The sequence below is a fragment of the Odocoileus virginianus genome, chromosome 29 (assembly GCF_023699985.2).
Source record: "Odocoileus virginianus isolate 20LAN1187 ecotype Illinois chromosome 29, Ovbor_1.2, whole genome shotgun sequence".
Classification (NCBI taxonomy): Eukaryota; Metazoa; Chordata; class Mammalia; order Artiodactyla; family Cervidae; genus Odocoileus; species Odocoileus virginianus.
The window spans coordinates 18,140,954-18,154,821 of NC_069702.1; positions in this window are offsets into that span (position 1 = coordinate 18,140,954).

The following is a 13,868-nucleotide window of genomic DNA, read 5'->3' on the forward strand; positions in this document are numbered from 1 at the left end:
TTACTGGGGAAAAGATTATTTAACAATTCAATACATAATTAGGCTAACACACGCTTCTGAAATAACCAGATAAAAATCAAGAAACATTAAAAAGAAACAAAACATCATAGAAATGATTAAAATATAACCAACAACCAAAACCTAGAAACACTGTAAAGGCAGTGTAATGGGGAGAATCATGCATACAGGCCTACCTCAGAAACACGGAACAGTCAAATATGTTCGTTAACGGCTCTACACCAACAAACAAAAGAAAAAATGAATGCCCCAGTTTACTACAAGAAAGAAATTTCTAAAAATTAGGGTAAATAAAGCAAAAGAAACTAAAGAAACTCATCCAAGACAAAAAATTCAACAATACATAATTGTTTTTTTCGATAAATTAACCTTTCACAACCATTTTGCAAGGCACTCTATATTGAAACATGGGCATGGATTTCCAAATTAACACTTTAAAAACCAATGGAGAGATTCACCAGACCCAATACTAGAGGAATAAGATACCTACTACCTTGCAGCTTCTAATTTTCCTAAAATTGATCAACTTGTAAGTACAAGGAAAGTTCTTGATGTTACTGTTCCAACTAGATAGAATATAGAAGATTGTTTAATCAAACCCATCAAGCAAGGGATGCTAAAGTTGTAATCTGACTCTTTCGAGTCCTTACGAAGCCCCAGGACCTAGCATGGATTTTCACAAGCTGAATTAGCATGACCGAAAAATTAAGGATGAGGCTACCAGCGCATGTTTACAAAATCTTCCAGCAAATGCAGAAGAGAGATGGTCTTCCAAATCTCTTGAGGCACCATCACCCTAGACACAAACCAACCAAAGATTTGCCTGAGAACTATCAGGCCATAACACTGATGGACATAACGGGGCTAAAATCTAACACAATCTGAGCAGAGCGCAGTGCCAACAACATCAAAACACAAAACATAACACCAACTCCAGTGCTTTTATCCCAGAGTAATGCAAGGAATAGTTAAATATCGCAAATTCTTCATCAATTTAAACACCTTAACAAATTGAAAGAAAAAAACAACATAAGAATATCTCAATAGATCAATAAAAAGCTTACCAAAATTAACAATCATTTATGAGTGTAAAACTTTATCCATAAACATGTAGAACGAAATAAACGTGCTAGAAAATAAAATGCTATTTATGGCACACTTTAGCAAAGGATATACTCAATGTGAAAAAATTGAAAGCAATTTCCTCCCTGCTTCAGGTCAAGGACAAGATCCCACACTCCCATACTGATCACATAGTTCAAATGGTAGGGCACAGAATCTGGGCAAAAAAGAAGAAAAAGAATAACTTAAATGGAAAGAGAAGGAAAACGTCCCCATACGTGAGATACATGATTGTAACGATAGAGAAAACATAAAGACTTTTACTCAGTGACTGTGTCCCCTACAGTAATTACATAACAGTTATAATTTTGGATTAATGGCAGGAGAACTAAAAATTAAACACGAAGAAAATGCCACCCATTCCTATGCACTAGACTAAGTGAGAAAACCACAGAAAAGCTCTTTAGGCACATAGCTATTCCACCAATGGAAGAAAAAGAATTCAAAATACTAGGATTATTTTCTATAAAGAACAACAGACTATACAGGATATAAAACATAAAATAAGATGAAAGACCAGAGGACACAAACATGATGGAGAAAATTGTGTTCAGGGATTGGAAGAATAATTGTTACAAGGAGGCTTATATAGCAAAGAAATTTCTTTAGAAGTTAAGGGCAACTGCCTTAACAAGCCCTCAAACCATTTTAAGAACAGAAACTACATGTCTCACAATTTTGAGGAGAATACAGAACTCGCAGGGCAAAGTATCCTTGAAAGAAGAAGGAAAGGAGAATGCTATCTGCCTCTTCAGCTTCTGCGATGCCTGAATCTGACGTTCTCTGGCTTGACGTTTGTATCAATCCCAATATCCCTCCTTATGGTCACACTTCTATCCGATCGTGTACAGGATTACATGGCATTACTTAGTCAACACTCTTACTAACAGTAGGGTCCTGGGTAACTAGTTCCTCACCTGTAAAAGTGGAAATAAAACACTTTCCTAAACTCCTGTTCACAAAAAAAACTCAAAATGGCTGAGTCTAAATTAAGGTCAGGAAACTTAATCAACAGAAAAAAAAATAAAAAAAAAAATAAATACATATTTTTAAAGAGTACCCTTTAAAAAATAAAAATAAATCACATATAATCTTCTGTAAAGCAGTGGTTTACAAACTTGAGGACATTCAGAACGACCTCTTCAAAACTGCCCCCGCCTGGGCCTCATCTCTGATGATTTCAATTCATTAGTTCCGTTCTGAGGCCTAGGAACCAATTTCTAAAAGATGTTCAAGGGATGCAGGGAGTCTTGGGGGACAGGAATAGTAAAAAGACGCAGCACTACATATGCACATGGTTAAATTTCTATCAAATGATGTATTCATTACTTAATAAGCAAAACAAAATGAAATAAATCTAAATCTTGGGTGATTCTTAAGTGATTTGAGAACCACTGATGTGGGAGCTTCTCAACAGTATGCCTCACAGGTAAGTGCTTCAAAACATTTTCTGTGGTTATGAATTAAATAGTCTTTTGTTAATTCATGTTTATAAAAGCAAACCTTTCCATTTGTTTACTTCTACTTCATGTCTTCATCAGTTCTGATATATCTGCAGTATGAAACAGGTTCCCAGGAATGTTATCAGTTGGAACTGATAACACTGCATCTATAGGAAAAAAGGACTTGGTTGACTAAAACCTTTGAGAACTGCAAAAACTCTTGGCCTGGAACACTCCATTCAAACTCCTGCAGGAGGAAACGCTGCCAAATTTTTACACAGCTCTTAGCAACCTAACTGAAGGCAGGAGGAGAAGGGGATGACAGAGGATGAGATGGTGGGATGGCATCCCCGACTCAATGGACATGAATTTGAGCAAGCTTCAGGAGAGGGTGACAGACAGGGAAGCCTGGCATGCTGCAGTTTATGGTGTTGCAAAGAGTCAGACACGACTGAATGACTGAATAGCAACAACAAAGCTATCTAAGATCACTCCCTGAGGCAACTCAGTCCCCTACTGAGTTACTGTCTAAAAAAGTTCAAGGCTGCCAAGAGATCTACTGTTTGTCCCAACAATACTTGATGATAGACTCCTGACCTACCTTTCTTAGAGCATTTACTAAAAATGGTTTACAGTTGTAAAGCCTTCCTCTGTCCCTTTGAGACGTATTTGTATTTCCCACAACTCAGGGGTATCTTCTAGGACTTGAAAGCCACTCCTTTGAATGTAATTATCAGGAAGAAAGGGACTGTATCCTAATCTTTGTGGAAAGGTAGAACCCAACTTAGGATACTGGCAAACTAGCAGGCATGACTTGCCTAATCATATTTATGCTGATCAACCCTTTCTAATTTTTCACTTTGCTGACTCTACTTGAGCCCTCTGGTGACTACCCCTTGGTTCTCTCTTGTTCTCCCTCCTAAACGCCCAGTTTAAACTGAGCAGGGTCCTGCAGGGGTCTTCCAGGGGACAGACTCCTCCTCCTTCCTCATCCCCTGCCTCTTGTTTGCAGAAAAGCTTCAACTTCCTACGCCTTCCCTGAATTCCTAAGAGAAAATTTAATCAGAAAAATGAAAAAATGCAGAAAGAAAAGCAGTCAAGCAATACAAAATGATAAAAGTTTAACCATAAACTATGGCTAGAGTCAAGGAAGGGACTTCCCTGGTGGTCCAGTGACTAAGACTCTGTGTTCCCAATGCAGGGAGCCCACGTTCCAGATCCCTGGTCAGTGAACTAAATCCTGCATGCTGCAGCTACAGATCCTGCATGCTGCAACCAAGACCTGGAACAGCAAAATAAATAAACGAATATATTTTAAAGATACAAAAAATAACGTGGTTACTCCTAGTACCAAACACATTAAACTCCCCATTGGAAGTTTGCAAGCTGGTCCAGGTTATACTATCAGTCTGTCAATCCCAGTTTAGCTCTCTCAGACTCAAAATGATAACTTCAGAAAAATTAATAAATAATTCTTGGGACTAATTCAGAGACTTTCACTTAATTGGCATATTAGGAGTTCACTCTTGGTTACAATTAAACAAAGGTAAAAAATGAATATATAAAGGGGAGACAAGATGGGAAGAAAAAAGATAGTCTAGAAATAATGGGCTGTATTTTCTTTTATTAGTTTCCTGGTGGCTCTGTGGTAAAGAATCCACCTGCCAATGCAGGAGATGCAGGTTCAATCCACAGGTTGGGAGGACCCTCTGGAGAAGGAAATGGCAACCCACTCTAGTATTCTTGCCTGGGAAATCCCATGGACAGAGAAGCCTGGTGGGCTACACTCCATGGGATCACTAACAGTCAGACATGACTTAGCCACTAAACAGCAAAACAACAACAAATTTTCTTATATTTAAGTCATCTGAGTGGAAAGCATCACTGAGGGCCTATCCAAGAGTCTACCCTGGGACATGCTGACTGAGTCCTGAGGGGGGAAACAATTTCAGTTACTTGCAGATTCTTCTGAAGAGCAGTTTGTAAATGTCACTGCAAGCACTTGGAGATGTTGTCAAGACCCTGAGTGCTGTGGTCCATCTGAAATTCCGATGCCTTGGGTTTGAGGTGGGGCTGGAGGATCTGCATATCTAACAGCTTCCCAGATGCTGCTGCTGCAGCACTTGGAGAATCATTGCTCTGAAAAGCCACGAGAGCTTTCTCTGTGGTGTGAAATGCCTGCTGTTTTCCTGTTTGCACCTCTATTTCAGGTAAACCAGGCCTGTACCTTTTCCTCATCAGAAATTCTCCATTTCACCCTTTTGGTCAATGTCAGCTTTTAAAGGAACCAAATTGTCCATAAGGGCTACCTTTTGACACAGTCCTTTTCGTTGGAATTGCCTTGGGATAATGACTTTGTAGGAACATTAAGTATCTGTACATCAGACAACAGAGAAAGGCAAAAAGTGTAATGGCAATCATGAATATCATAAGAATTATTTTGAACCTATTTTTATAACCAATCCTCTAGTCAGCCTAGGACTAGCCAGTTTGAGTCAGTCAGAGTTAAACTGTATATTGCAGATTTTTGTTCAAGAACTTGACATCAGGTCAAAAATCTTTGCACAAGCCAGTGTTTCAGATCTCTCCTGGTAGTTTATCATCCTTAATAAATGGGTTTGCTTGAGTATTTTTGGAAGTCCAACTGACCACTGATATATGGTGGGTTCTTTGACAGCCACCACTGAGATGAACTTCAGTCTGTAGGGCATTTATTAGGGATCAGTGAAACCAAGCAGGACCCTGCAGGGCCTTCTTGGGTACAAAAGCTCCTCCATGTCCCCCACTTCTTGTTTGTAGAAAACTCTTAGCTTCCTAGGCCTTCCCCAAGTTCCAAAGAGCAGACTCGAGCAGTTAATAATTAGAGAATCAGGGGAATAGAGAAACAAAGGAAAAGCAGTCAGGAAACAACAGTTCAGTCACAACAGAGTCACAGGTCCCCTAGTTCCTCTGGAAGGGATATAGATAATAATCTGAGGCATATTTTGGAGTTGTTCTGCAGAAACTGAGATTCCCCCCACCTGGTGGCAGATGGTGACTACAAGCTGACCCATGTAGATCCCAGACTGGTTGAAAGCAAAAGACTAATGATTAAGTTTCCCAAAACATCACCCTGTTACTTCACCGTCAGTTAATCAGAAGAATGTCCACAAGCTGATCAGATACTTTTGACCCTCACCCCTACTGTTGCCTTTAAAAATCCTTCCCTAAAAGCCATGGGCGAGTAAACTCAAGTTTGGTTCAGTAACACCAACACCTTGGAGGCTGGAGAGTGGTGGAGAGGAAGAGGATTAGGCAGAAAGTGAAATCCAACAGTCATGCAGACTTGGCAAAGCCTCAGCCCAACCAAAGCCACAGGGAGTTCTGGGGCATACATGACCCACAAGAGTTGTCCGTCATTGAGCCAAAATGGGCCTTATACCCCTGCACAATCAGTTAAATGTCAGCCACCCTAGAAAGGGCAGGTCCTCCAATAAGGTCGCTTCCTGCAGCTAAAAGAAACCTTGGCAGCTGAAATAGGAAGTCTTGTTCTCCAGAATTATGTCTAAATCATAAGTTGCATTTTGATGAGGTCATCACAGGAAGACATGTCCCAGGAATTCTCATTGAGGAGAAAAAAATTTCCAGTTTAAGGTATAAGTTGATGTCTGATTTTTCGGTCTGATGTGGAGGATAAATGCCCTGAATGGTGTTAAATAAATCACATAATGGTCTCTAAACTACTTTGTGAGAAAATAATTCCATAATAGCTTCTGTTATTAATCCCTTGTCTCTTTCTATTTTTGATGTCTCTTGGGTTTCTTTAAGACTCTGGAAGATAATAGTAATAGGAGTTAATTAATGGAGGCCTGGAGTACACTTGACGCATGCAGATGTGGGGAGCTGATAATATTCTAGAGGGTTCCAGGGAGAGTTAATTCAATAGTTGCAAAGTCCAGTGGTTGGAAAGTCCATTTGTTGGAAAGATTTGGAGTCACTTTGATTGTTTAAGAATGATATTTACGGATGTTAAAGTCCATTGTCAGATCATGGGTCTTGATCCAAAGGTCATGAGAGAAAGATAATTATACTGAGAACTGCAAAAACTCTTGGCACAAAAGGCTCCATGCAAACTCATGCACTAGGACACTTGAACAAACTTCATAGCTTCTAGCAGATTAAGGCCATGTCCCTGGGATGACCCAGCTGCCCTTGAATTTCATTTAATTAAAAGAGCTTACAATTATAAATCCTTCCTCTATCCCTTTTAGACGTATTTGTGTTTCTTACAATCTGAGTGTCTTTCTCAAGGACCTGAAAACTATTCCTTTAAAATGTAATCATCAGGAAAGATAGGGTCTCTGTCTCTCAGTGTCTTTGGAAGGGTGCTATGTGCTCAGTCGCTCCGTCATGCCTGACTATTTGTGACTCCATGGACTGTCGTCCACCAGGCTTCTCTGACCATGGGGATTCTCCAGGCAAGAATACTAAAGTGGGTTGCCATGCCCTGCTCCAGGGGATCTTCCCAACCCAGGGATCAAACTCAGGTCTCCCACATTGCAGGTGGATTCTTTACTATCTGAGCCACCAGGGAAACCCATGAATACTGGAGTCAGTAGCCTATCCCTTCTCCAGGGGATCTTCCCAAACCCAGCAATCAAACTGGGGTCTCCAGCATTGCAAGTGGATTCTTTACCAGCTGAACTACCAGGGAAGCCTCCTTTGGAAAGACAGAGGCCTCATTTCAAGAAAATGCCAGTTAGCTGTTCAGGTCTAATCATATTTACATTGACCAATCCTCTTACCCTTTTCCAGTAATTTTTCGCTTTTCCACCTCTGCTCCAGCCCCTCTCAGTCCTTTCTACTTCCTCATTCTTCCTCTGCACTTGCAGTGGACCCCAGGTCTTTCTTCTACGGTGGTGGTGGTAATGGTTTAGTCAATAAGCTGTGTTTGAGTCTTTTGATCCCATGGACTGTAGCCCACCAGGCTCCTCTGTCCATGGGATTTCACAGGCAAGAAAACCAGAGTGGGTTGCCACTTCCTTCTCTAGGGGGTCGTCTGCTATGATAGTAGTTACTGTGTAAAATCTGTTTTTACTCCTTTAATGAATGTCCAGCTTTGTTTATCTTTGACAATAGCCAACGCCATCTTCTTGATACATAAAACATTTGGCATGTTGACCTGGAACAAACAGACTGCCAGATATTTCTCCAGCGAAGATGTGTTTATTTGAGATCAGTAGAGAACTTCAATTTAGGATCTGCAGCCTTGGCAAGCCACATGGAAGCTCCAACACAGCAAGGGAAGAACACTTTTATCAAGAGGAAAAGGCAGTCTGGAGGGATATCGTAAACAAAGCACCCAGGGCTTTTCGTATGCTGAGTCCTGCCTAGGAAAGCAAGGTCTTTCTTCCTCTTGTTGGGCTTGCCTATTGTCACAGGGTGTGAGAGCTCCCCCTCCTGGTCTCCACATTATATTTAACTGAGGCTTCTGCTCACTAGAGAAGGACATGGCAACCCACTCCAGTATTCTTGCCTGGAGAATCCCATGGCCAGAGGAGCCTGTGGGCTACAGTCCACAGGGTCGCAAAGGGTCAGACATGACTGAGCGACTACACACTTTCTGCTTACTAATTTTTTTATGGGAGAAAGCTTTCTACTTCTGGAAGTTATCTGCTTACGGAGACTACTTAAGGAGCCTCAGAATCAGATCTCCAATAAACTAGCTATCTGGGGTCTTAAATGCATCAGGCTGGTGGTGTGGAGTGAATTATGTCCCCACAATGCTTATGCTGACACCCTAAAAACACTCAAGACTGTGACTGTATTAAGTTAAAATGTGTTCATTAGGGTGGGTGGGCCCTAATCTAAATGACTGATGTCCTTACCAGAAGAGAAAGTTTGCATACACAGACACCAGGGATGTTCATGCACAGAAAGACCATGAGAAAACACAGCAAGAAGGTTCCCATTTACAAGCTAAGGAGAGAGACCACAGGAAAGAAAAATCCTGCTGACACCTTGACTTTGCACTTTGCACTTCTAACCTCCAGAACTGGAAATAATTTCTGTCATTTAAGTCACCCAGTCTTGTGGTATTTTGTTATGAGAGCCCTAGCCAACAAATACAACTAGGAAGCAAGAGTGTGTGTTGTTGCTAGGAAACGTAATTAGGATCTATGTTCTTTCCTAGTATGTTCTAAGGCCAACTTCTGCTGGTGTCTTTTCTTATATCTCCCGGTGGTACATCAAGGAAGGGTATGGTAATGGTAATGTTCTTTTTGGAAACACATTGTGTACCTGCTGGACATATGCTGTTTGCATATCTATTGGACATACACTGTTGAAACTGTCAGGGCAATGTGTCATTTCCTCGGTTCTGTCTTGCTACAGCAAGCGATGAATTTGAAGCAATGGACAGACCAGTGTTACAGCTCCGTGTTACAGCTCAGTTTTATTTGGCAAGCAAAGGAAAATACATCCTTGAGGCATGAGGCGTTGACGGCAGGCCGACCCAACACGTGAAGAGAAGAGAAGCCCCCGGCTCAATTTTGGCTCCTCTTTTTCTGTGTTTTTTCTCCTCCCCCTGAGACTGCCCTATGTAAACTGGGCTAGCCAGGAGGGCTGTTTGTTTTATTGGAGGCCCTCACTCCAGTCCTCAGACCTTCCTTTGTTCTATATTCGCAGGCTTTTCCCTTCTTTGTCTTTTAGCCACCGCCATTCTGGACTCCTTTTTCCTATTCTAACTACCTAACAAAATGATACTTTGAAAATACTTGACAAGATTGGAAAGTATCTAGGAGGGATCCATCAGAGTAGGAATCATGCCAAGCTTTATGAGCCTTCTTATAAGAATTTCAAAGACTTGATGGGGACTTCTGACATAAAGATTATAATATCAGTGTATGTGTGTGTGTTATTCGCTCCGTCTTCTCCAACTCTTTGCAACCTCATGGACTGTAGCCCACCAGGCTCCTCGGTCCATGGAATTCTCCAGGCAATAATACTGGAGTGGGTAGCCATTCCCTTCTCCAGGTATCTTCTGGACCCAGGGATTGAACCCGGGTCTCCCACACTGCAGGTGGATTCTTTACCATCTGAGTTATAGGGAGCTAAAACTTAAGCTGAAGGGAGACTACTCTTTATAGAAATTTTAGCCTCTTCTGGCATTATAATAGATTATCTTACCTTCTGAGTTTGGGGACTCAGAATGATGTGCATGATATTTATGATCCATGAAATGCCATATCTTGTATAGTTCCTTAAGTATTTCACCTGTAAAATGAGTTTTTTTAAAAATTTATGGCGTATATTAAGGAATCCTCAGACTGAGAAAAATAGAATCCATGCTTTTTTTTTAAGCAAAATTTCAAGGCAGGGAAACTTTTCAATCTGACCAGAACATTTACAAGCAATTATTCAAGTGTATTCAGTGCTAAGCAATTCAGGAAACTAGGAAATCTATTTGCAAATTCTAAAAATAGCTCTTGAAGTGGAGGTTTCAGAGTTGCTCTGTTACTTAGGGTTTCCTGACTTATCATGTGCTATTTATGTACTGCGTTTAGTCGCTTTAGTTGTATTGGACTCTTTGCAACTCCATGGACTGTAGCCCACCAGGCTCCTCTGTCCAGGCCAGAACACTGGAGTAGGTTGCCATGCTCTTTTCCAGGAGATCCTCCCAACCCACAGATCGAACCCAGGTCTTCCGCATTGCAGGAGGATTCTTTACCAGCTGAGCCACCAGGGAAGCCCATGATAATTATAAAGGCAGAAGAAAATCAGGTAAAATCCTTTTCGTCAATACTTCAACATTGTTTGAGCCAAGTTGTCCCTGTCATTTCAGGTTATTCCTTGCAGCTTTTGCTTGTCTCTTTCTTTGTTTTTCTTTAACCTAGAACATTTTCTCAGTCTTTGTGTTTCATGCCATTGACATTTATAAAGAAAACAGGTCAGTTTTTTATAAAATGCTCTTCTATTTAAGTTTAATCCCTCAAGAAAAAATTCACTTTTAGCAAGAATATGGCCGAACAGATGTCTTATATGAGCTTTGTACCAGGAGGCATCTGATGCTGCTTTGCCTCTTTACTGGTGACGATAACTTCAACTATTTGATTAAGATGGTGGTTGTAAAGTTATTTTTCCTCCTATCATTCATAAATATCTTTTGTGGAAATACTCATTGCTGTTGTTGTTTAGTCACTAAGTCGTGTCCAACTCTTTTACAACCGCATGATCTGTAGCCCACCAGGCTCCTCTCTCCGTGGGATTTCCCAGACAAGAATATTGGAGTGGGTTGCCATTTCCTACTCAGACACTACATAAATAGCTGGTTAGTCAAACTTTACCCACAAGTTTTAGTATCTGTTGCCTTGTATCAATTATGATGACGATAATAGTTGCTAAAAGGGATTTTCTAATTTTCTGATTCCTTTTCCAGTTGGTTTGCAACTGTAAAGAAGAGCTTTCTCTTAGCCCATTTATTTATTCATCAACTCACTTGTATCAGTACGGACTGAAAGATTCTTATTTTGTTCAATGGGACATAATTTATTACTCTTGTTATTCATTTTCATATTTCACCTCTGATGTGGTCAGTATCAGCCATTTCCACCTGCCTTCTATGTCAGATCAACATGTTTACCTCATTCTTTGTGTCCATCTTTATTTTCTGGCACTAAACAAATGTTTCAGGCTAATCTTGTATTTTCTATTGCTCCAGCTTTCAAAGTTACTGAAGAAACAAATGACCACTAAAAATCTTTTTAAAGCAATTCTACTGTTTGTATGGATTCTGTGCTTAGACTTTTGGTAAATGATCTCTGCTAGGGCTCCATTCAGCACATGGCATTAGTCTTAATTAGTTCAGTTCAGTTCAGTTCAGTTGCCCAGTCGTGTCCGACTCTTTGCGACCCCACAAGCCGCAGCACGCCAGGCCTCCCTGTCCATCACCAACTCCCGAAGTTTACTCAAACTCATGTTCATTGAGTCGGTGATGCCATCCAGCCATCTCATCCTCTGTCGTCCCCTTCTCCTCCTGCCCCCAATCCCTCCCAGCATCAGGGTCTTTTCCAATGAGTCAACTCTTCGCATGAGGTGGCCAAAGTACTGGAGCTTCAGCTTCAGCATCAGTCCTTCCAATGAGCACCCAGGACTGATCTCCTTTAGGATGGACTGGTTGGATCTCCTTGCAGTCCAAGGGACTCTCAAGAGTCTTCTCCAACACCATAGTTCAACAGCATCAATTTTTCGGCACTCAGCTTTCTTCACAGTCCAAATCTCACGTCCATACATGACCACTGGAAAAACCATAGCCTTGACTAGATAGACCTTTGTTGGCAAAGTAATGTCTCTGCTTTTTAATATGCTATCCAGGTTGGTCATAACTTTCCGTCCAAGGAGTAAGCGTCTTTTAATTTCATGGCTGCAATCACCATCTGCGGTGATTTTGGAGCCCAAAAAAATAAAGTCTGACACTGTTTCCACTGTCGCCCCATCTATTTCCCATGAAGTGATGGGACCAGATGCCATGATCTTAGCTTTCTGAATGTTAATTAGTAATTGCCTCTTATTCAAGAGTAATGGTTATTAATCATGACACAGGGAGGTCTTCCTAAACATGATACCTTAGACATAAAGATTAGGATATGAGTAAAAGTTTTAAATAAGAAGTGTTAAAGCTTCCATATTAAAAACAGTTTACCTTAAATGCAAGTAAAAGTTAAAAGCAATCTGGGGAAAAAATACTTTCAATAATTGACAGACAAGGTCGATACCTTTAATATATAAGCATTTTTAAAGCCATAAGATATAAATGAGAAGACATCAACTCTTCCACTTCTCTACGTATCTTCTCAATCTAATTGCAGCCCGTGTTAGGGCTTCACCAAGATGCTGGTGCTGCAGTGCACGAGGCTCCTATGCCAAGGCATCTCCGAGACTTCTTAATTAGTGAAGAGGAAAGTGGGGGGAGGCAGAGGGAAGAGCCAAGGGACTCCATAAGGTGGAGATCTTCAGGTGCTTGTTAAGAAATGGGATGAATAAAATGTACATTTTATTTAGAGCTGAGAAAAGGAACACTATCAGAGCTTGGGTGGACCACGTGGACCACGATGGTCCCGAAACCTTAAAATGCCCCCAACAAGTCTGCTCTATTTAGCCCAGTTTGGAAGAACTTTTTAAAAGCTGGAAAGCAAAGAATTGAAATGAGAACCCTGACCTAGCATGGCCTGGGGCAATCAATAGTCAGGCAGACAAATCGACATGAAAATTTGACAAAACAGGATCCTTTCTTAGGCTCAAGCTCCAAAATCTAATGCACAGGAGTGGGTAAAACAGTTTGGGGATGAGGGAGCCCATTTGTTTAATTTGGCTTTTGTTTCTCTTGCCTGAGGAAAAGTATCTAGAAAGGTATTGCTGAGACAGATGTCAAAGAATGCACTGCTTATGTTTTCTCCTATGAGTTTAATTGTTTTAGGCCTGACATTCAAGTCTTTAACCTGGAGCCCCATTCTTTAGTTTTAACGGTAGTTTCTTTACTTAGGCACAGTTGATTAAATCATCCCCTATTAGTGATGTAAACTCAATCTCCAGCCCCTCTCACTTAAGAATTCAGTGTTAGTCACTCAGTCATGTCCAACTCTCTTTGACCCCATGGACTGTAGCCCACCAGGCTCCTCTGCTTTTGGAATTCTCCAGGCAAGACTACTGGAGTGGGTTGCCATTCCCTTCTCCAGAGAACAAGTCAGGAGTGCGACTAAAAGTTCCAATCCTCTAATCAAGGCTTCCTCTTTCTGGAAACTAGCTCCCATCCTTAAAGCTATCTAGCCCACCACTCTCATTCCCCAACAATCACGTTAGCATACAGAAGACACTACTATCATGCTAGAGACGACAAGGGTTTTAGGAACTCTGTTCTTGGATGCAGGAACAAAGATCAAATGTATTTTTTTAACTATACCATTGCTATCCTAATGAGTATGATGTGGTCTGTCATTAAAGTTTTTCGCATTTTTTAAAAGATATTATTTTATTTATTTATTTTTGGCTGTTCTGGGTCTTCGCTGCTTTTTGCTCTGGCTTTCTCTAGTTGTGATGAGCGAAGGCTACTCTTTATTGTGGTGCTTGGGCTTATTGCGCTGGTTTGTCTCACGGGCTTCAATAGTTGCAGCGCTCAGGTCAGTAGTTAAGGCACATGGGCTTAGGTGCTCCTTGTGTGTGAATCTTCCTGAACCAGGGATCGAATCCTGCACTGGCAAGCGGATTCATAGCCATTGTGCCACCATTTTTGTTTTTTAATTTTTATTTTAT